Source organism: Lissotriton helveticus, chromosome 7 (assembly GCF_964261635.1).
Source record: "Lissotriton helveticus chromosome 7, aLisHel1.1, whole genome shotgun sequence".
NCBI lineage: Eukaryota > Metazoa > Chordata > Amphibia > Caudata > Salamandridae > Lissotriton > Lissotriton helveticus.
The window spans coordinates 1,097,720,844-1,097,744,267 of record NC_136068.1 but is presented as its reverse complement, the minus strand read 5'-3'; the positions used below and the strand labels follow the sequence as shown (position 1 = coordinate 1,097,744,267).

The window sequence follows — 23,424 nt, the reverse complement described above, 5'->3', positions numbered from 1 at the left end:
ACCCGCAATCCACTGCTGATGATGTCACATATTAGATCATTCATGACATGGTCAGTGACATCACTGATGACATCTCAAATGACATCACTGATGACATCACTGATGACATCATCCACGTGGCAATCACATACACTTTTTCATACACTATTACAATTTTTCATCACTCTTTGTAAAATACAGAGTATCATATTTAAATCCATTGTCACAGCAATACAAGTATCTAAAAATCCACTCAGTGATTCATAGATGTATACACACATCTAATCACTTACCTATGGATTCACTCATACATGCTGTCAATGAACAATAGAACACTATCAAAAATACTTATACATCTATATCGACATTAAACAGCACGCATCCTATTCACATATGAAGTCATCCTACTCACTTATGCAAACAATGGATCATACTTACATATTTACTTAGCAAAACACTTATACAAACACCTCTTCTTCTATTCATTTAGATAGTAAGTCATACTTAGTGAATTATAAAATCATTATTACAAGTATACAGTCATCCATACAGTCACTCACACAATCATTGTGTCTTATGTATACTTATTTATATACAACAACTGACACATACACTGCCTTTTATTTTTCTAGTTTGTTGGACCTGTACCATTGAGAAATATATTTGCTCATCACCACACCCATAAAGATATTCACTCAACCAAACAACTGTTAGAACATGTAGTTTTAACTTCATATATCTACTGAATCAACTATTCACACATCTTTGGACAGTCACACCCCCCCCCCACCGAACCACACACACTTTCACACTCCCATACAAATACTCAGTTAACTAATCAATAACTAATATAGACTTTCACATAGCTAGTAACCAACTGTAGAATCAGTTTACACAACAACTGACCAAGTGATACAGATATTCACACAGTTTAGTCACTATCCACTATATTTAGTGAGATATTATAAATTGGTCAAGTAAACAGTCAATTGCACTGCTACTAAATCCTCCATCCAAATATTTATTTATATATATCCACTTATTCTTCAATGCAAATTGCTATATATATAATGCATATTTAAATAACGAAGTAAACCACATTCACTGGATGATGTCATCAGTGATGACATCAGTGATGTCATTTGAGATGTCATCAGTGATGTCACTGACCATGTCATGAATGATCTAATATGTGACATCATCAGCAGTGGATTGCGGGTGCGCGAAATATAGTTAGTACAACTAACTATAAAAGAGCAATTTCAATGGTTTTGTATGAGTAAAATGTCCAGCTAACTATAACACCACTAAAACTTATAGTTTTTTGAGTGAATTTCAAAGATTTTTTAAAAGCTAATTCCTAACTATATAACTCCTGAAACCTATGGTTTTTTCAGTGAAAAAATATATATATATATATATATCAGGAAACAGTTGCCTCCACCAGGAAGACAACGAGGAACTCAGCGGGCAGTGGAAGGTAATTGTGAACAGAGATTCGTAAGGCATGACGCGTTTCGGGATTCGTCCCTCTTCAGATGCCTGTGCTCCCCTCCTGACTCCTTGCTGCAGTCCCTTTTGAATGTTGAATGCATCCTCCTCATTGGGGGAAAGATGGTGGACTGCAATTACCAGCATCCCTAGTGGTGGGATGTTAGGACAGGCCGCCAGGATTCGGAAAAGTTCCGCTTGGGGCTGTAACAATTCACCCCCACTGCCCAACGCCTTCTGCAGCTTCCGTTGCGGGCAAATACGGTGAGTCCGTGGCAATACTCCGGGCTACACGGCGAAGTCGCGGTCCCAACAGGGCCCAGTATACGCCCTCCCGTGGCTTGCAGCGCTCCAAGCACACCATCGCTACCGCGATACTCCTCCAGTGTGCCACAAAAGGTGCTTGGCTCGTTAGGGCGGGTTACCTCCATTGCGCTGTGGCCTCGCAAAAAATATCAGGAAACAGTCGCCTCCACCAGGAAAACAACGAGAAAGTCAGCGGGCAGTGGAAGGTAATTGTGAACAGAGATTCGTAAGGCATGACGCGTTTTGGGATTCGTTCCTCTTCAGATGCCTGTGCTCCCCTCCTGACTCTTGATATATATACACTCACACACTCGCTCACCAAGCGCAGGGCTGCGCGAGTGCACTCCTTCCAAATCATTGACACCAGTCCCAAATCCGATTGAAAAGAGATTTATTTCATCAGCATGTTAAGCATAGAAGCCAAAAAAGTTACCCTATGCGTTTCAGCGGCAAAACCGCCTTGCTCACGGGTAATGGAAAGTGAGATGGATTGTGCATATGTACAAGTACGTGAAACGTGAAAATATAGGTAAAGAGTGGACTACCATTCCCAAATTCATGTCTGCCATCTTATAATGGTTACATAGTAACACTGTAACAGGCATTGTCACTGTATACTAATGCATAAATAATACAAACGGTGCAGCCAGTCCTATAAAACAAATCATCCAAAATATCTTCCTAATACATAGTGTTCCGGTCTCCACCTTACACACGAGCATAACATTTTTACGGCTGCAACGCAAAATACTTTTCATTCGCTTTACTTAGTAAAGGCTATACTGATAGGCCGCCTGTAGTGATACATGATACTAGATCCTCGTATATTGCAAAACAAATGTGACATCAATACAGAGATATCATTCTTATGGCGATGTTCTGTTATGTAGCATAGTTCTCGTAATACATTCAAATTCCTCTTGTTGACTTCACCAAGAATGGAATTTAACCCAAGTGGGTAAATCACAAATTGCACAATAAACAAACACTTTCTGCTAAGAAAGTGCACTGGCCTGATATGAAAGTTCCTATTGGCATGCATGAGTAGCGAGGGAAGATACACATCATCTGTATGCTCTACAGCACCAAGATATGATATAAAGCCCCAGTGGGCACCCAATCCATCTTCTCTGTGGACTACGAAGACTATCCAGGACAAGACATCACCTATGCAAAAAAACAAAACAATAATAGGGACTATTAGGTCGAAAAAATATCAATACTGGGCCAGATCTAGATAAGGGACATATAGGTTGTAACAATTGCAGTGAATTAAAAAAAAGGGGGGGGTTTAAAATGTTACAGAGTTCAAATGCAGGAGATGCAAGGAGCTATAAATATGTACAAGTACACCTCAGAACAAAGCTCAAGACAAAATACAAAATGTTTCAAGATTACAGAGATTCAGAATTAATATCAGATGTCCCCTAGATTGTGTATAATACCCCTTTCTCAGTAAAAAACCGAAACCGACAAAGTGAGTCAAACTTATGAGGAAAGAAATATCAAAATGGTGGGAAGCCATTATGCTGGAAAAATATCAGGAGGAGAAAAGAGCTCCTAGGGGATTACGTATTCTCATTGCCCCCTCTTATGAGGATCCAGATCCAGAATTAGCAGAGGAATGGGCTGAAAACCTCATGGTATGTTCCAATCGCATGCAGTCCATTTTAATAAAATTCGCCTGGCAGGAGAGGGATGCATTGTTTTTTTATAAAACAATTTTTATTAAGATAATCAGTTTATTTCCATGACAACATAATTTGCATGGCGTGTAAATAGATCACAATATTAGATATACAATTTTCTACATCGTTCTCATAGTCCCAAATTTGGATGTCTCCCTTTCGTACCCATCCCTCGTACATATAGTTATTCTCTAACAGTCTGCACCGCTTAGTGTATTCAAGCACTCTCATCCGAATCAGAGTCCTCAGGGGGCGGTGGTGCACATATATCTCCCCGATGGGAGTTCCACCCCCCCCCCCCCCAGACCTTTTCCGATTTCTTCAGACAGCTGCGGTGAATAAAAACTGACCTTTCCGCTACCATTGCCAGGTCCATATCTTTGCTCCATTGGGCAAGAGTAGGGCCAATCCTAGACCCCCTGCGTTGGGCAATATTCCGCTTCGCTACTGTCATGCCAAGGGTCACCCATCCCTGAGCGAGGGATGCATTGTTGAAATCTATTGCAGACCTCAAGGATGAGATTCAGAAAGAGGAAACAACTGAGGCATTTGTGATCAAAATGGCTGAGATTAACAAGAAAATCAAGAAACATGAGGAGGAGATTATTGCAAAGAAGGAACGGACATTCTTGCGTGATGAAATTAATTATCAATCAGGTAGAATTTTTACCTTTAGTCGTAAATATGACAACATCACACACAAAGGGATCCAAGGTAATCTGGATACAATTCAAACTACTAGAGAAACCGACAGCGATGTTGGTGAGAGTGACATCTCTGACGACGGAACTCTTCAAACAGTGAAGACCACCAACAAACCAACACATTTTTGGGAGGAATTCAGAGTAATGAACCTGACATTCAACCAACAGAATTGGCAGATAGATCGGGGTCGAGGGAGAGGAAGAGGATTCACAGGACGAGGCAGAGGCAAAGCAACAGGAGAAACAACATCATCCGCAAACAAACCAGGAGGGGCGGATGGTGGAAGAGCAGCTGTAGCCCCAGAGGGAGTAGAAACAAGGGGCCAAAAGAAAAGAGGAAAATGAACTGCAAAAATGTGGTAAATCTTTCTTCTCGTACTCTTACTGCTGTTGAATATGAAGTATTACAATATGGTCTCTCATTTTGTCCAACTACTACTCTCCCATACCCCTAAGAAAGAATTGACCCATTTTATTTCACTCTAAAATTGCGGCTACATAAGTGACACAAACTCAAAGTAAAAAATACCACAGTGCCTAGGACAACTAGTATGCCTGGTCCAGTGCCTGAAACTATCAATGAGGTTGACACATTAATTGCTCTTAAAGAATTAGAATGGAACAGTGAAAGCTTGGGTCTCATTAATGCTCAGTCACTAGGTTTCAAAGTGGATCTCCGTTGTTCTAACAGTTTTAAGCCTAAATCTGTATTTAACACAACTTTACCTGCCTGTGGCATTGATACATTTGAGACTCTTGTCATCAATGAGTTGAAGAGTTTGGCCAAAAAGAAAAAATGGTCTAATGATAACCGAACCAGACATCAACGTCTGGCAGTGAAATCTTTACAACTGGATGCTATCATTGTAATCCGCCAGTCGGACAAAGGGGGGAGGAGGGGGAACGTTGTAATACTCAATACAGTTGACCATATTCAGGAAGGGCTTCGACAGTTGGATTGTCGAGACTGTTATGAACAAGTAACTCAAAGTTATTGATGATTCCACTATTATGTACCATACCATGCTCAAAGAATGGCATTCGACTGGCATCTTAGAATGGGATGAGAACTCCTTCCTTCTAAACCGTAATCCTAAAATTGCAATTTTATATCTCTTACCTAAGCTACATAAAGACTGTGTTAAACCTCCGGGAAGACCGATTGTGTCTTTAATGGGCTCCCTGTTGGAGAAAACTTCTAAATACATAGATTTTTACTTGCGTCCTTATGTAGAGGGTTTACCATTATACCTCAGGGACAGCAGAGACTTTTTTAACAAAAATCAAAGATTTTGTGTGGGGGAAAAAGGTTACATCTTGATCACCTTGGATGTCTGCAGCCTTTATACGTCAATCAAACATGCAGACGGGATTGAAGCTTGTCGTAAATATCTTAGATCCCCTTCCATCTCTTATCTAAAACATACTGAGATGGTGTTACAAATGATGAGGTTCTGTCTGGAGAATTTTTTTTTTTGTTTTCAATGAAACCTACTACAGGCAGAAACAGGGTACTGCAATGGGCACCTGTTTTGCTCCCAGCTTTGCCAATCTATTTATGGGCAGCTGGGAGCGGCAGGTGTCCAGGTCGCAGGAACTGTATCGCAGCCATGTGAAATTATGTCTGCGATACATTGATGATTTGTTCATCATAAGGGGAGGAAGACAGAATCAAGCTATTGACTTCATCTTGATTCTGAATGATAATGAGGTGAATTTATCCTTTGAGGGTAAAATGAGTGTTGACAACAATGAATTTCTGGACCTACACATAAAAGTTGTGGATCGGAAACTTGTCTCTAAACTCTATCGGAAGACCACTGCCGGTAGTACTCTGCTTCATGCAGACAGTGGACATCCCAAGTCACTCATTCGCAGTATACCATTTGGGGAGTTCCTCCGGGCTCGGAGGAACTGCAGTACTGAGGGTGACTTCCATCTAGAAGCTGCCTGGATGACTGAACGCTTTCTAGAGAGAGGGTACAACTCCCAGGTGATCACTAATGCATTTCTCAGGGCCAGAAAATTCACCCATGCTGAACTATTGACACAAAAAGAAACTGCTAAGGAGAACGACCAGGTCATTAGATTTATTACCACCTACCACTCTAGTTCTTGGCAAATTCGTAAATGCCTCAACAAACATTGGAATGTCCTAAGAACTGAGCCTACTTTGGAGGATGTTATAGGCCTTACCCCTAATATCACCTATAGGAAGGCAGACTCACTCACTCAGGGATAAGTTATGTAACAATGATGTATCAAATGTTAAAGGTGGCTCCAATGCTGTACAAGGGTTTTTTTACATGCATGTCATGCAAGGCCTGTAAATTCAGTTGCAATGTAAACAATGTCCATTATCCTGTGAGTGACACAGTGAGAAATATTGAAAAACGCCTTACGTGTTTGTCTGACTACAGTGTCTATGTGCTAGTCTGTCCCTGTTCTACAAAATAAGTGGGCAGTACTATGTTTCAGGCAAAGAAACGTATACTTGAACACATGAGGGCTATCCAAAACAAAGTAAACTATCCCCTGCAGCAAGGCATTTTGAAGAACTGCACAGAAGTAATTGCAATCTGTTGCTCTTCTTTGTTATTGATAGTCACCAGCAACAATAGAGGAGGCGACAGGATTCGTAAATTGCGACAACTTGAGTCCAGATACATTTTTGGATCTGGACACTAAGATTCCAGGGGGGCTTAACTCTGAAGATGAGCTGTCCTGGCACTTAGGTGACTAGACTCACTTTGTCTGTGTAGGTCTTATACTGAGAAAGGGGTATTGTACACAATCTAGGTGACATCTGATATTAATTCTGAATCTCTGTAATCTTGCAACATTTTGTATTTTGTCTTGAGCTTTGTTCTGAGGTGTACTTGTACTTAATTCTGAATCTCTGTAATCTTGCAACATTTTGTATTTTGTCTTGAGCTTTGTTCTGAGGTGTACTTGTACATATTTATTTTCTTTTCTTTTCATGTTTTTTAACTTGCTGTTAATCTTTTAACTTGCAAATTTTGCACTCACCACTCGGCTCTTTTCCCTGAACCAAGGACCGGCGACAGCTACTCGCGACTGCCATCTTGGGAGGGAAGAGGGTTACCGGGCTAGTTGTTGACCATACCCCAGTACAAAATCACGAAGCGGACGCGAGCGCTCACAAAGATGTCCCCTGAGGCTTGAGCCGGGCGGACCAACAAATCTCTGTGGCGTCTTCTTTTAAAAAATGTTTAACTTGCTGTTAATCTTTTAACTTGCGAATTTTGCACTCGCCACTTTTCCCTGAACCAAGGACCGGCTACAGCTACTCGCGACCTCCATCTTGGGAGGGAAGAGGGTTACCGGGCTAGTAGTTGACCATACCCCAGTACAAAATCAGGAAGCTGGCGCAAGCACGCGCAGGCCAGGCGCGCCAAGGCAGGCCTGTCTGCGCCCGTCCGCGCACGATCTGCGCACAGCGCTAGCCACGCTGCCCATTTGGCCAAAAAAGCCTCAAGCCCATATGTCCACTCTAGCAGATTTCTTCATAGCTTAAATACTATGAAGCACAATTCCACATGTGCTCTATTTATGCCTGGACAGAATACCCAAACTGGTCTGGAAATCTGCCCTGGTTGCAAAAAAACAATCTGGATATCCACAAGTCAACAGGAGAGGCCAATAAAATGGACCAAGGAGAAACAGCCGCCCTCATCCTCCTGGACCTATCAGCAGCTTTTGACACAGTTTGCCATCGCACCCTATCAGCACGCCTCCATGACGCTGGAATTCAAGAGAAGGCCCTGGCCTGGACCACATCCTTCCTCTCCGGCAGAACCCAGAGCGTCCACCTCCCACCCTTCCGCTCGAAATCCACCGAGATCTGCGGCGTCCCACAGGGATCCTCCCTCAGCCCGACTCGGTTCAATATCTACATGGCACCGCTCGCCCACGTCGCACGACAACATAACCTCAACATCATCTCCTACGCTGACGACACCCAGCTGATCATATCCTTCACCGAAGACCCCCACACCGCCAAAGCCAACCTCCACAGAGGAATGAAGGCCGTAGCCGACTGGATGAAGGACAACAGACTGAAGCTGAACTCAGACAAGAAGGAGGTCCTCATTCTCGGAACCACCCCATCAGCCTGGGATGACTCTTGGTGGCCCACCTCGCTAGGCACATCCCCGGAACCCACAGACCACGCACACAACCTGGGGGTCATCCTCGACACCACTCTCTCCATGACCAGGCAAGTCAACGCCGTCTCCGCGTCCTGCTTCAGCACCCTCCGCATGCTCCGCAGGATCTTCAAATGGATCCCTCCCGACATGAGAAAAACCGGCACCCAGGCCCTTATCACCAGCAGACTCGACTACGGGAACGCCCTCTACTTAGGAACAACAACCAAGCTCCTGAGACGACTTCAACGAATCCAGAACTCCTCGGCATGACTGATCCTAGACGTCCCCCGACGCAGCCACATCACACCCCACCTGAGAGACCTGCACTGGCTCCCCGTCAACAAGAGGATCACCTTCAAACTCCTCATCCACGCACACAAAGCCCTTCACAACAACGGACCCACATACCTCAACAACCGTCTCGGCTTCCACATCCCCACCCGAAACCTCTGCTCAGCCAAACTCGCCCTCGCCACAGTTCCTCGTGTCCGGAAAACCACCGCCGGCGGCAGATCCTTCTCCTACCTCGCCGCCAAGACCTGGAACGCTCTCCCCACTAGCGTTCGACAGACTCAGGACCTGCTGGCCTTCAGAAAACTCCTCAAGACCTGGCTCTTTGATCAGTAGCGCCCCCCCCTTCACCCCAGCGCCTTGAGACCCTCACGAGTATGTAGCGCGCTTTATAAATGCAGTGATTGATTGATTGATTGACCACCATAGGTAACAAAGGAAGTGAGGCAGGAAAACATTTTAAATGTGCCTTACTGAATGCAAGATCCCTAGTTAAACATAGTACTGAGGTAGCAGACTTAATCCAGGAGGATGCAATTATGATTGCTTTTATCACCGAGTCTTGGACAGACGATGGGTTTGGACCTGACTTGATAAAGGCAACACCCCTGGGTTACATCTGCCGCACATTAAATGGGTCGGCTAAGAAAGGCGGGGGCCTAGCAGTGATATATCTACATTCGCTGAATGCAATCTTTAGCCCCTCTCCTAACACGGAATGTGAGGCATTAGATTTCAGCTTTTCGCTGTCTCACCAATCCACGTTTAAAGGCACCCTGATATACAGACCACCTGGACCCAGGAACAGGTTTATAACACAAGCTAGCAGCTGGATAGAAAAAGGGCTAAACGCTAGTTCATACACTATTGTAGGGGATTTCAACTTCCACCTGGAAATAGACAACGATGGGGATACTTCTAATCTGATAGATTTAATGAGTACAATAGATTTAAGTCGACGGGTCACCGAGGCCACACATATAGCTGGGCATACACTTGATGGCATCTTCTCTAATAATGGGCATCTGAGGTTCACAAACAATCTCCCGGTGATCTGGTCAGATCACAGGATAGTGTTTTTCGAAGTGATACCATCAGTTCAAGACATCAGGAAACCGGTGCTGAAACAAACGACCACCAGAGCATGGAGTCGAGTAAAAGCCAATGAACTACAGGATCAGCTAGTCTCCACATCCCCTTTTTTCCAGGAGATCTAGATGAGGCCACTCTGGCCTACACTAACTGGTTAGAAGCAGCGACGAATAAGTTAACCCTCGTGAAGACCATCTACAACAATAGGGAACGGCTAACTTCTCTGTGGTACTCCCAGGACCTGAGAGAAAGTAAACTCCTCTGTAAACATCAAGAAAGAGCATGGAGCAGGGAGTATAATGCGAAGGAAAAAAATAAATATAAACTATGCGTATTATACTATAAGAAACTACTGCACCAAACAAAACAAGATTACTTTGCAGAGAAAATGCGGTCTGCAAAGAACTCCACCAAAGAATTATTTAAAACAGTTATAGCCTTAGCTCACCCTCCCTCCAATCCCGTTGTAGCTAGTCAAGAATTGTGCGAAAAGATAGCCAACTTCTTTTTTAAGAAAGTTGATATCTATGTCATATTTACATGAGTTACAAATCATACCCCCCCCCCCCCCCCCCCCCCAACAATTAAGGCAAATTGGGAAGGGGATGAAGACACTAGGCCTCAGCTCTGTAATTTTATATCAAATACAGCCTCGGAAGTCCACACTATATCCTGGTGAAAGCTAAATCTGGATCACCAATGGATCCCTGCCCTCCGTCCATTTTGAAGCTTGCGTCCGAACCAGGCACATCAATCTTGACAGTGATTATCAACAATTTGTTTTCAGAGGGCTATTTTCCGAAAGCATGGAAGATTACATCGATTCTTCCCCTGCTAAAAAAGCCCAAGTTGGATCCAATGGACTCGAACAATTTCAGACCCATATCTAGACTGCAGTTCCCTGCTAAAATTACTGAAAAAAATAATGAATACCCAACTCATGCGATTTCTAGAGGATGGACATGTGCTTGACCCTACTCAGTATGGCTTTTCAAGCGGTCACAGCACAGAATCGGCTCTTATTAAGTCCACTAAAGAAATAAGGGCCACTCTGGACCAAGGAGGGAATGGAGCCTTGATCATGCTGGATCTCTCTGCGGCGTTTGACACAGTCCATCATGCGTTATTGATGGACCGGCTGCATGAGGTTTGTGTCAAAGGTAGGGCCTGGAAACTGATTAAATCTTTTTTGTCCAATAGGGTGCAGACAGTTATGCTTGGCAATTTTGCTGCCAAATCATTTTCCCTCCCGTGTGGAGTTCCACAGGGTCATCTATGAGCCCTACTCTTTTTAATGTTTGTCTCGCAACTGGCTCCCCTCATTGAATCCTTTGGGTTCAAGCTAACCTCATTTGCAGACGATACGCAGATTGTCGTCTCTCTGCTACCATAAGAAACTCCAGAGCTAGCACTCCGCTTTCACGATTGCATGACAGCTGTGGGTGGCTGGATGGCCCGGAATGGTCTGAAACTCAATTCTACCAAAACAGAGGTGATACTGTTTGGAAACAATCCTCAATTTTGGACCCCAGTATGGTAGCCAGACTCTCTTGGCCCTCTTCCAACACCGGTCAGGAAGGTGAAAAACCTAGGGTTCATAATTGATAACAAACTCTCCCACAAACATCATGTAAATTCAGTGGTTTCAGCTACCTCATACATTTTGAAATCGTGCAAAAAAATACTGGCCTATTTCCCTATAGAAAGCCCAAAAACGGTCATCACGGCGTTAGTCAAGTGTTTTTTTTTTTTTTTTGCAGAGTTTTATATAGCGCGAACTAGACCCGAACCGAATCGTGTATCAGAGCGCTTTTACATAGCACCAGTTACGTTACATGACGACACACATTCATTTTAGGCACGGGGAGATTAAGTGATTTGCCCAGAATCACAGGATGTTTTTGGCGTCTTTACCGAGACTCGAACCCAGATCCCCAGGTCCGAGGTAGAGCGCCCTAGCCGTTAGTCCAAATTGGACTACTGTAATGGCCTATATGTAAACGCCCAGGAAGGTATTTTAACAAAACTTCAACTCGTACAAAATACAGCAGCCAGACTGCGGTCAGGAATTCCAAAATATGAATCCATTTCGGCAGAAATTAGAAAGTTACACTGGTTGCCTGTTAAGAAGCGAGTTTTGTTTAAGGCCCTATGTGTAGTCCATAAATCACTCTACGCCACTGGACCAAATCATCTGATCCAAAATTTCAATTGGTTTGTTCCAACAAGATCTCTCCGCTCGTCAGAAGCCAAACTAATCTGTGTACCGTTGGTAAAAAAAAGCCAATTGGGGCGGCAGGAGCTTTTTTGTGGGCGCCGCCAAAGCATGGAATTCCCTTCCTCCTTCCCTCAGAGGCATAACAGAACTGATTGTTTGTAGGAAGGCTCTGAAAACCTGGTTGTTCAATGCCTAATGCCTAAAGTAATTCCCCTGTGACCAGGTTTTAGGTGGACATCTTGCATAGCGCCAGGACACCCTTGGGTAGCAGCGCGCTTTATAAATGTCATTAACATTAACATTTATAGCTCCTAGCATCTCCTGCATTTGAACTCTGTAACATTTTAAACCCCCCTTTTTTTTAATTCACTGCAATTGTTACTACCTATAAGTCCCTTATCTAGATCTGGCCCAGTATTGATATTTTTTCGAACTAATAGTCCCTATTATTGTTTGTTTTTTCTGCATAGGTGATGTCTTGTCCTGGATAGTCTTCGTAGTCCACAGAGAGAAGATGGATTGGGTGCCCACTGGGGCTTTATATCATATCTTGGTGCTGTAGAGCACTCATGCATGCCAATAGGAACTTTCATGTCAGGCCAGGGCACTTTCTTAGCAGAAAGTGTTTCTTTATTGTGCAATTTGTGATTTACCCACTTGGGTTAAATGCCATTCTTGCTGATGTTAACAAGAGGAATTTGAATGTATTATGAGGACTATGCTATATAACGGAACATCGCCATGAGAATGATATTGATGTATTGATGTCACATTTGTTTTGCAATATATGAGGATCTAGTATCATGTATCACTGCAGGCGGACTATCAGTATCGCTTTTACTAAGTAAATGAAAAGTATTTTGCGTTGCAGCTGTAAAAATGTTATGCTCATGTGTAAGGTGGAGACCTGCACACTATGTATTAGGAAGATATTTTGGATGTTTTGTTTTATAGGACTGGCTGCACCGTTTGTATTATTTATGCATTAGTATACAGTGACAATGCCTGTTAGTGTTACTATGTAACCATTATAAGATGGCCGACATGAATTTGGGAAACGCAGTCCACTCTTTACCTCTATTTTCACGGTTCACGTACTTGTACATATGCACGATTCATCTCAATTCCCATTACCCGTGAGGGAGGCGGTTTTGCCGCTGAAATGCGTAGGGTATCTTTTTTGGCTTCTATGCTTAACATGCTGATGAAATAAATCCCTTTTCAATCGGATTTGAGACTGGCGTCATTGATTTGGAAGGAGTGCACTCGCGCAGCCCTGCACTTGGTGAGTGAGTATTTGGAAACACAGGGAACCTTTGACCCTGAAAGTGCACCGCTGCAGAAGTGTCGCAACGGTTTTCGGAGGAGGTGAAAAGTATATATGTGTGTGTGTGTGTATATATATATATATATATATATATATATATATATATATATATATATATATATATATATATTGATAACACACACTTGCTTCTTCTTGTGAAAGTAGACGCCACTCTGAGCTTAGATTTTTGAAAAAGTGATTTATTGGCAGACCCCCCTGCCCCCAAGACGACAGGCGCGTTTCACCGTTAAGGCTTTCTCAGTGTCAACCAGTGCATTTGGATAGACGTAATTTTATCTCCACCCTTCTCTAACCATAGAGAGAGGACTAGGGCGCCAAGTTGTTTATGGCGGCCATCTTACAGTGTACTTTGTCATATATACATTGCAAAAAACGTTAAAAAATAGTTATACAAGGAGTTTGGCGTCTGTAAAGTGCTTGTGCAATTAAAAACAATGTGGTATCACCCACATTAAATTCATTATTCATTGCACTGTATTGCGTAACAAACATCAATCTTTTAAAGGGGACAAATAATGAGTTGTTTTCGACTATGAAAGGAACTACACCTATGTAACCCCAGATTATCAAGTTTCACATGCATTATATAATGACGATCAAATAATTATTTTGCTTGCCGGAGTACAAGGTGTTTTTAACAATAATGGTTCCATTTCAAATTGTAAAATTATCATTTGACAACATATTTATCAGTTTCCCCTTCCATGTGTATAGATACGCAGTTGTTCTCCTGCCCTGAATGGGCATTTCTAATTATTAACATATTCTCTCCTCCTCTTGTCTCGCCCTGAATGGGCCTAGATGTCAATATGGTTGCGTGTTTAATTCTGGTAGTATCGGGAGAGTGAGATATATTTGGATGATGTCCTATTGCCTGCCTTTCTATATGCGGTTCTGATTATTTGTTCAGCTTGTATCTAGAGGGCCCCATTTTGATTTAACAGCTATGCTTCAGATGTTATTTCAGATTTTTCCAAACTGTTAATCTACTCCAGGTGTACCCTAAGTTCCTCGTCGTTGTTTAACCCCCTCGCTTGCATGCTCTGGAGATCAATGTATTTGTATTCCAATGCCCTCAATGATCTCCACCCCGTTCTTTCCTCTCTAGCTGGTCTATGAGGAAGAAAGTCAATAGGTCCCTATTGCTATTATGGTGGGTTTCGAAGTGGCGTGCCACAGGATAGCTCATGTCTCTGTAATGGCACGCATGTGCTCTAAGATGCGTTTCTTCGCCGGGTTGATTGTACTCCCGATATACCTCTTAGAGCATGGGCAAACCAGGCAATAAATTACAAATTCTAGATTACAATTCAGAAATTTAGTAATAGTTCTGGTGGGTCGTGGATCATTGGGTCTCCCCTCGTATTTGGTTCGCTTCTTACTATGCTTGCAAGCCTTGCAATGCATGCAGGGAAAAAAGCCTTGAACCGGTTTCATTTTTGGTGGTTTTGGGGGGTCCTCAAAGTGGGGGAAAAAAAAAAATTAAAAAAAAAATATATATATATATATATATATATATATATATATATATATATATATATATATATATATATATATATATATATATATATATATATATATATATATATATATATATATATATATATATATATATATATATATATAATATATCTCCAACAACACAGCGATCGTCAGCCTGATAACGCTGGCGCCGTCGGTGGCAGCAGCCGCCACACTATTATAGAACCTGCTTCCCATCCACCTCCATTAGCTGGACACAGAAAACGGCACACCAGGAATATCCAGCACAAAACCTTTATTGTGCACTTAAGGAACAAGGACGACACGTTTCGGCGTTTGCCTTTATCAAGTTACCACCATTTTGGATTGTAACATTTTTAAGTCCTTCTTCAACAATCAACATGGAAGAAATACTATGGTTTTTTATGCATCTAAACAGTACAATTCATATTTTCAATTTGTAAACTCTACAATGCTCTTGCACTTTATTATTACACTTTGATGCATCCATAGTTCAAACGACTCACACAATCAGATTGTAACAGATATCCGCTAGCGCGCGATGTATTCTGCTCACGCTTTACCACATGATTCACGTCCCTTTGTGACGGCCACAATGACTTGTGGATAATGTAGTCCCCACTTGCCCAGGTACGTCTGACTGTACTATAAGGGTACTCACTAGCGGAGTTCTGCTTTCGTATCTCCGATATTAAGTCTATAGGCTGCTGCCTTGTAATCATCCCGGGAGCTCCCGGTGTTAGTCAAGGGGCTTCCTCGAATTCTGTGGTACGCGCTAGCGTTTGATTGGTGGTAAGCCTTATGTTCAAGTGCTTGTAGTGAAGGATGAGGGAATGGTGGGGGAATAAGGTGAGTGTGTGATTATGTGAAGTTGATAAAAAGGTGAAATTGATTCTCACGTAAATAGTGCAAGACCATCCAAGATGTTTAGAATATCAACTGGGACGAATTGCGTCCCTGAGGTGATTCCACAATTGTGTTTGCTCTTCATCCCCATGTAATGGGTTAGATATTCTAATTCTATTGTAGTCATGGCCCTGTCCATTAAAATGTGATGGTGGTTAAAATTTGACATCGTTTGTCATGAACATACTCATCATGCTACAAGGTTGCCTCAGTTATCATTCCCTTTTTCCTCAAATACCTATATGTGAGGATAACTCCTCCCAACAGTTCAGCCCCCTGGGGATCTTGCTATCTAGATCTATAATATATCTAGACTCTTTGACCCTTAGCTGTGTTTCGCCATCACCACCCCGTATGTGTTTGGGGATTTTATCAATGCCATAAAATTTCAAACTGCCATTGTTGCTATTATGGCTTTCCTCATAATGCCGAGCCATCGGATAATTGTGGTCCTTGTTTGTTATAGCACGTAGGTGCTGTAGTATCCTTAATTTCAGTGGATGTTTGGTGCTGCCTACGTACCGGAGGCCACAAGGGCACTCCAGTACGTAGACAGCAAACTCACTATTGCAGTTAATGGTTTGCCTAATTTGTCTTTTTTGACCTGTGCCTGTTAGAAAATCTTTACAGAATTTGCCATTGCGGTCCGCTTTGCACATGCCGCAAGTTGTGAATCCATTCGGTATGTTAGGCCATTTTGTCTGCGGGGTTTCTTTGGGGTAACTATGTACAAGTCTGTCCCGAAGAGATTTCGCTCTGCGGTATGTTACCTGGGGTCTTGAACCCACATATGCTCCTATAATGGGATCTGCTATAAGCAAATTCCAATGGGCCCTCATGATCTTTTCTAGTGCCCACACCCCTCTACTGAAGCTTGTAATCATGCGTGGTGCACTGGGTCTACTAATTTTGCCCAACTCTTCCCTTTTGGGTTCGCTTGATGATGCCTTAAATAGGAGTTCCTCGTGTGTTAGATCTTTCACTTTGTTTTGCGCTATCTCTAAGGTCTCATCACTGTACCCTCGTTGTTTAAACCGTCTGATCATGGCCTCTTGTTCCCTTTGGAAGTCAGTGTCAGTGCTGCAATTGCGGCGAGCCCTCAACAACTCTCCGAATGATATACTTCGTTTGAGAGGTGTTGGGTGGTGGCTCGCCGCATGCAGCACTGCATTCCCTGCAGTAGCCTTGCGGAACAGGCGGGTGGTGATGCATCTATCTATCTATCTATCTATCTATCTATCTATCTATCTATCTATCTATCTATCTATCTATCTTTCAAATTCTGGGGGCCATTCCGGAGAAGGTTTAGTTGTATGTTTTCATTTTCTGAAATTCCTGTGGCTTTAACAATAAGGTGCTTGGCCTCCTAGAGGATCTGCAACCGCCAGACAGACTCACTTTGCCAGCTAGGTACTTCGGTGTGTTGAAGTGTAGCTCTTTGTGTCAGGTAAGCATTTTTCAGCTGTAACCTTGCCTCATATGGGAGCCAGTTCAGTGCCGTCAGATTGGGAGTGATGTGTTTGTTTCCCTTGGCCCTGGTGATGAGCCTTGCAGCAGAGTTAAGGGATGCCCTTAGTTGAGCCAGCTTGGATCTAGGCAGACCACATAAGGTAGTGGACAGGGTTTGACTAATCTTGATTCTTAGTTTTGCTGTGAAGAAACAAGGCGTACCAGTATAGAATGACCCTTGATATCCCCATTCTGCGTTTCAGTAGGTCAAGTAGGCTGTCATGTTTGGCTGTATCGAAGGCTGAGGAGAGGTCCAGGAGGATCAGGAGGCAAGATTCATTCAGATTTAGAATTTTAAGCACGTTAGACTGTTTCCGTGCTGTGTCCCTTACTGAAGCTGGATTGTTATTGGTCAAGAAGGTGGAACTGGTTTATGTGATTGTATAGTTGGGTGTGGACGCATTTCTCCAAGAGCTTTGCCAGAGAAGGAATGGTGGAGATTGGTCGGATGTTATTTGGATTAGAGTGATCCAGTTTTTAGGAAGTCTGGTATAACCCCTTGAAGTAGTAAGGCATTCACTACCGTGGTCCAGAGTGGAAGTAAAGATGTTTTAATCTCCTTGAAGAGGTTCGATGGTAGTGGGTCGCAGCAGTGGTTGGAAAGCTTTAGTATTGTTAAGATATTAAGAATGGCATTTTCATCAACTGGTTTGAATGTGTTCCACAATAAGTTGTTTTTAAGGGTGAGCTCTGTGAGGTCTATAGTCTGAGCGGTCTGAGGCGGGTGGGGCAGTTGAGGCGGGTGGGGCTATTTGGTGGTATCATCGGGAGGAGCTCAATCCCCGTCTGGAGATCCTTTTCGATCTTTGTTGCCGATTAGAACTCCTTTTAGGAGGGTTAGTTTTTAGACTGGATTATTTGACATTTTCAAACCGTTTTTTCCCGGCAATTTCTGGCTCCTTCTGGTTGAGTTGTAAAGAAATGTTCTTTGAGTTTCTGATGTGTTTCTTGTAGGTGCTCCTCAGCGATCTCAGGTGCCTAAGGTGTTCAAGGGACGGTGAGGATCTCCACATTTGTTCGGCTAGTCTTAGATTGCGTCTTGCTTCATTTAGGCTGTTGTTGTGCCAAGGTTTGGACTCATTAGTGGACTCATTAGTGGACTCATTAGTGGACTCATTAGTGGACTCATTAGTGGAGTCTTTAGTGGAGTCTTTAGTGGAGTCTTTAGTTGTTAGGGCGCAAAAGTGTTGAGAATGGTCATCATAGAGAAGTTGTAGTAAGTTTACCCTATCTGTGAATGTCAAGAACTGCCCGCACTTAGGAAAACAATACATTGCATGGTCCTATTTTCTTGCAAATCTCTGAAGATCCAGCCATGTTTAATATCTAAAAGCTCCAACAACTTCAAGCAACATCAGCCAACACCTACGGACCCTACACTGGCTCCTTGTCGAGAAGAGAATCACCTTCAGGCTTTTCACCCACGCACACAAGGCCCTCCGCAACACTGAACCCGCCAACCTGAACCACCACCTCTCGTTCCACGCCACCCAGCGTTCTTTCCGCTTGTCACAGCTCTCCCTAGCAACCATGCTTTGGATCAAGAAAACCAGAGCAGGAGAGCGCTGTTTATCCCTCCTCACGGCCAAGGCATGGAACTCCCTCCCTCTCCACCTAAGACAGACTGCACTGCTTCCTAAGTTCCTAAAAGACCTTAAGACCTGGCTCTTTGATGGAACTCTGTGATCCTCGAGGATCTGCGAACCCCCCGCCTATACCCCCCATCCCTCAGTGCCTTGAGACCCGTCCCAGGTGAGTAGCGTGTGCTCTATAAACCCTGATTGATTGCTATGTCTCATAATTGTCCATGTCTGCCTATATTATTAAAACCTTTTATTCTGTCAGCAATTATTTTAATTCTCTCATCAGCCAAGCAATTAACTCAAACAGAAAATGCTGTCCCAGCCCATTTTCTAAAACTTTGTATTCATTAAATTTCATCTGGCCACCTTAAGATCAGTAATGCAGCTCTCGACCAAAGTATCTTCTCACATGTTTAAAAACAAAGGAAAATTACATGTTCGAGGCATGTGGGCTGCTGAATTCACATCTGTGCATAGATCGCCGCCTAGTGTTGGGTCCGGATGATTGCACATTGTTGTCCTGGAAGAGTCTTCGAAGTATCACGAGATAGGTGGCTCCTCCCTTGGACTACAGTGCGCATGGGCATCCTCTCCATCCTCAGACTGTTTTTCTCCACCATTGGGTTTCGGATGTACTTTCCTACTCTCCAAGTTCGGAATCAAGAAAAACTCTTCAAAAGGCCAAAAGGCCTTCGGATCCGTCAGTACTGTTCAGCGCTCGGTGTCGATACACTTTTACAACTTTGTTGCACTCCGGTCGTCGAATCGGGCCGTGAGGCCTTCTCGACACCACGTGGACCGACCGTCGATGGAACGAAGTCCATTCAAGTACTGCCCTCAGTGCAACTCGAAGTTCCCGCACACAGACAAGCATCCAGTGTGCAATAAATGCCTATCTCCAGATCACAATGAAAATAGTTGCCTAGCCTGTGCCCAGTTCCGATCGAAAAAGACTATTCGGAATCGACGGGCGACGAGGCAAGAAATGCAACGATCGGCGCCAGAGCCCGATAACATCTTCGATGACGAGGAAGATCTAGCGAGCGCCGAAGACTCGGATCAAGACGACAGACAATACTTGGAGAGCGACTCCGAATATTACCCCGAAGAGGGAGAACTAATCATCGATCTCGAGGACTATGATCAGGACATCGTAGCAGTTGAAGACGACTCCGATGACGACGAAGGACGAACCGTGAGTACACCACCCCATATAGACACTACACCTCTATCAGAGACTCAGGTCGAGGCATCACCAGCAGGCCTTAGCCGAGATCAACCTCCTCGTTCTACAGCCCGCTATACCGCCCGGCTAAGAACATATCAAAAGAGCCCTCTGAGACACATCACAAGACATCGGTTCCATCGAAACCGAAACTGATCGACAATACAGTCTTCGGACCGAATTACGTCGAACCGAAGGTATCTAAGCCGAAAGGCGTCGAACCGAAGGCCGCAGTACCACTACAACCTTCGAAAACAAAGACCGTCAAGTCGACATCGAAGAGCAAAGCAGTCGAGTCGAGCTCGAAGTCGAAGGCCGTCGAGTCAACCTCGAAGCCAAAACACGTCAATTCGACACAAAAACAAAAGCACGTCGAATCGACCCCCAAAAAGCACGTGGAATCGAGCAAATCAGCCTCCGGTATCGACAAGGGGAAGAAACCGGTCGACGACAGAACAAGGCCTATGCCCAAAACTACCGTCGACCCGAAACTGAAGTGGACGAAAGGAAAACGGTCGAGCCGAAGCCCATCGAACCGAAAAAGGGCATCGAGCCAAAACAGCAGGCTCCAAAACAACACAAAGACACTGTCGAACCGACAAAACCACTTGGTCCGAAACAGGTTGTGAAGCCAGCCAAAGACGTTCAACCAACAAAACCTGTTGAAAAACGCCCAAAACCGATCCAACCACCTAAAACGGTCGAAGCCACAAAAAGCGTCGACCCAAAGACACAAAAACCAAAGGTTACAGCACCGAAAACAAAGACTGTGGAAGAGGAACTTATTCACCCAGATCCCTCCACAGAGGACCAGTTAAAACTCTACATTGACCCAAAAACTGGTAAAGTGACTGTTTATACCAAAAAGAAAAGACCTCTACTAACTGAAGACCTTTCTAGGATCCCCCTAAAGAAAAAGAGAGACTGTGCTACCTCTCCTATATTCTTTGAACCTATCACTCCTGCTATGCCTACTACTCCTTATGCCCCAACCTCACCTGCACGCTCTCACTACACCCCTGATGAAGATCAGAACGCAGATGTAGGGTTTGGTTATCCATAAAACCCTCTTCCAGAGCCAAACACACAGCCATGGGGTGGAGGAGGGGAACCAGACACTGAAGGGATTCTGCCCATAACAGACCCTGCAGTATACCCTACTAAGCCATCACCCACAGAGGATACAGTAGCATTTAATTCACTACTGGATAGAGCAGCATCCTACCACAATGTAGAGATGCACTCTGATGCTGTTGAGGAAGACTTCCTCTTTGATACACTGACAACATCTGAGAGACACGTTAAAACACTCCCAATGTTAAAAGGGGTATTAAAACATGCAAGTGACATTTTTAAAGACACTGCTAGGGCCCGGGTCATAAACCCTAGAATTGAGAAAAAATATACAGATCCTACATACATCAACGGGCAGCTACCCCTAGATTCCTTAGTGGTATCCAACGCACGTAAGCGTGCAAACTCAGACTACTGGTGAGGCCGCCCCACCAGACAAGGAGTCTAAAATCTTTGAGGCATCAGGCAAAAGAGTGGCGGCTCAGGCAGCAAACTCCTGGAGAATAGCCAATACACAGGCCTTGCTAGCCAGATATGATAGAGCGCACTACGACAGTTTGGAAGAAATTCTCCAACACTTACCTGATCCATACAAACAGCAGGCAGATGAACATATACAAGAGGGAAAGCTCATCACCAATGCATCCATTAAATGTGCCCTAGACGCGGCAGACACAGCTGCCAGATCCATCAATACAAGCATGCTGCTAAGGCGCCACGCATGGCTTCGTATATCAGGCTTTAAGAATGAAGTCCAATCTGCAATTCTTAATCAGCCAATCAACCCAGACTTTTTATTTGGTCCAGCAGTTGATTCAATTCTGGACAAAATGAAAAAGGATGCAGAAACTGCAAAGTCTATGGGAGCTCTTCAGTCCCAGCAACACTGGGGCTCCTTTTGTTGCTCCAATTATAGAAGAGGAGCACGAGGAACATCACAGCAATCCTCCAACTACAAGACTAACACACAATCCACATATAACAAAAACACCAGCAGGGGTGGTTATAGAGGAAACAATACCAAGGGAAGAGGTTGTGGAGGCAATGCAAATAGATCCTCCACTAACACAAAGCAGTGACTTCTTGGCACTACCCCCAGACCACATAACACCAGTCGGGGGAAGAATACAACAATTTCTGCCAGTCTGGTTAAATATCACCACAGACAAGTGGGTCAGGCAAATTATCCAACATGGCTATTGCCTCGAACTCACCTCAACTTCACCCAACATACCACCCGCGCACCGTCCTATGTCACAGGAACATATAACACTACTTCAGCAAGAGGTCATCAGTATGCTGCAAAAGGGGGCCATAGAACCAGTCCCACTGCAACATCAGGGAACATGAGTATACTCCCTATACTTCCTAATTCCAAAGAAGGATGGGTCTCTCAGACCAATATTGGACCTCAGGCCCCTCAACCTATACATTTTGTCGGAGCATTTTCACATGCTCACTCTCCAGCAAGTCTTACCATTGCTTCGCCAGGGAGACTTCCTAGCAACCTTGGACCTCAAAGATGCATACTTTCATATACCAATACACCCTGCTCACAGAAAGTATTTGAGGTTCACCATTCAAGGACAACACTACCAGTTCAAGGTCCTACCATTTGGGGTGACAACAGCTCCAAGAGTGTTCACCAAATGTCTAGCTACAGTGGCAGCACATCTCAGAAGGCAACACATCCATGTGTACCCTTATCTGGACGACTGGCTAATACACGTGCCAACAGTCCAGCAATGTGCCGACAACATGTCAAAGACCATACACCTACTGCACAGTTTAGGATTTTCACTAAACTACCCAAAGTCACATCTACAACCCTCCCACGTCCAACAGTACCTGGGAGCAACAATAGATACACTGGCAGCAAAAGCATATCCCAACACAGCACGGGTCCAGGGAATACAAGCGCTGATACAAAAGTTCAGACCCCAACACTCACTACCAGCTCGAGTGTTTATGCAGCTAATAGGCATGATGGCCTTGTGCATATTCATAGTCCCTCACGCCAGACTACATATGCATCCGCTACAAGAATGCCTAGCAAGGCAGTGGAACCAGGCTCACGGGCAATTAAAAGACCTAGTGTTGGTGACCAGTCGGGCATACAACTCTCTGCATTGGTGGAATCCACAAAACCTTTGCAAGGGACAACTGTTCCAAGAGCCTGTCCCACAAATAGTCTTAACAGCGGACGCATCCCTACTAGGATGGGAAGCCCATGTCCTACACTACACAGTACAGGTACTCTGGACTATACAGCAAAAGAAAATGCATATCAACCTTCTGGAGTTGATGGCCATCTTTCTAGCACTAAAAGCTTTCG

General features: G+C 43.9%; 1 protein-coding gene across 2 annotated transcripts in view; it reads left to right on the top strand.

Moving 5' to 3' along the window:
• The window catches only part of NPLOC4 (NPL4 homolog, ubiquitin recognition factor), a 652,620-nt gene that overhangs the window by 266,486 nt on the left and 362,710 nt on the right, over nucleotides 1–23,424 (top strand). The gene's annotated exons all lie outside the window — the stretch shown is intronic.